Source organism: Vigna radiata, unplaced genomic scaffold (genome assembly GCF_000741045.1).
Source record: "Vigna radiata var. radiata cultivar VC1973A unplaced genomic scaffold, Vradiata_ver6 scaffold_216, whole genome shotgun sequence".
Lineage (NCBI taxonomy): Eukaryota > Viridiplantae > Streptophyta > Magnoliopsida > Fabales > Fabaceae > Vigna > Vigna radiata.
In genome coordinates this window covers 371,664-372,672 of record NW_014543436.1, presented here as the reverse complement: position 1 = coordinate 372,672, position 1,009 = coordinate 371,664, and positions in this window count along the sequence as shown.

Here is a 1,009-nt window from a genome sequence, read left to right as displayed (position 1 = left end):
GAGCACTCTCAAGAATGGAAGGATGAGTCATATTGTTCTCAACATAAAAATCAGCAGAATATGCATGAGAAGCAATATCAGAGGCACAGGCAGAAGAAACAGTATCCACATAGCCAAAACAGGTAGACATGGGAAAGAAGGGGAAAAGAAGAATGCACTAAAAATATACAACCTAAGCTACCTGAATGCAATACACAATGACGAACACACAAAACAGAACATCACACTCACAACACAAGACAAGACACAACACACACTAACACAACAAAAGACCTAAAACCGAATCATTGGTCCTCGGCAACGGCGCCAAAATTTGATGGGTTGTCGCAACCCACACATATTTGATTGCATAAAAGAAATGCAGCATAGCTAGGAAGTGACTCCTAGGTCGTCTCTCAAGGACCAATTTTGTGGTTCAGAATCGAGTCTAACACGAAGTGGGGGGGGGGTTGTGAAAAGGTTTGCGTGGTGAATGCGGAAAAATTAAAATGAAATTAAATTGGAACGCAAATGTAAAAACGTAATTAAATTCAATTAAAACGAAATTAAATGCAACAACACATTTCACCATGCATGAAAATGAAATTAAAACAATAAAAACGAAACTGCTACAGTAAATACGAAAATTCACGCTGGAACTGGACAGCTCTAACCTTTGCTCAATGTTTTACCCATAACTTTTTCTACAGAGCTCTAAATGAGATGAGGTTTTTTTTCCTGCAAAGTAGACTCAATTATCTTTCATGTGACATATAAAATGTAGCATTTGGATCTCTGGTAAGGTTGCAGTTAGTTTTTTAAAATCGAGTCCAGAGAGTGAAAATGCTAACCCAAATACTAGACTAAACAAATATCTAAACACAGTTAAATTAAATTAAATGCAAAACTAAATTAAAGAAATTAAAAACAACTAATCCTACAATGCAAATTTATTTAAAACACAAGAAATAAACAAACACAAACTCCTACTAGCAATATATATGACCAATGCATCTACTAATGAAATTGA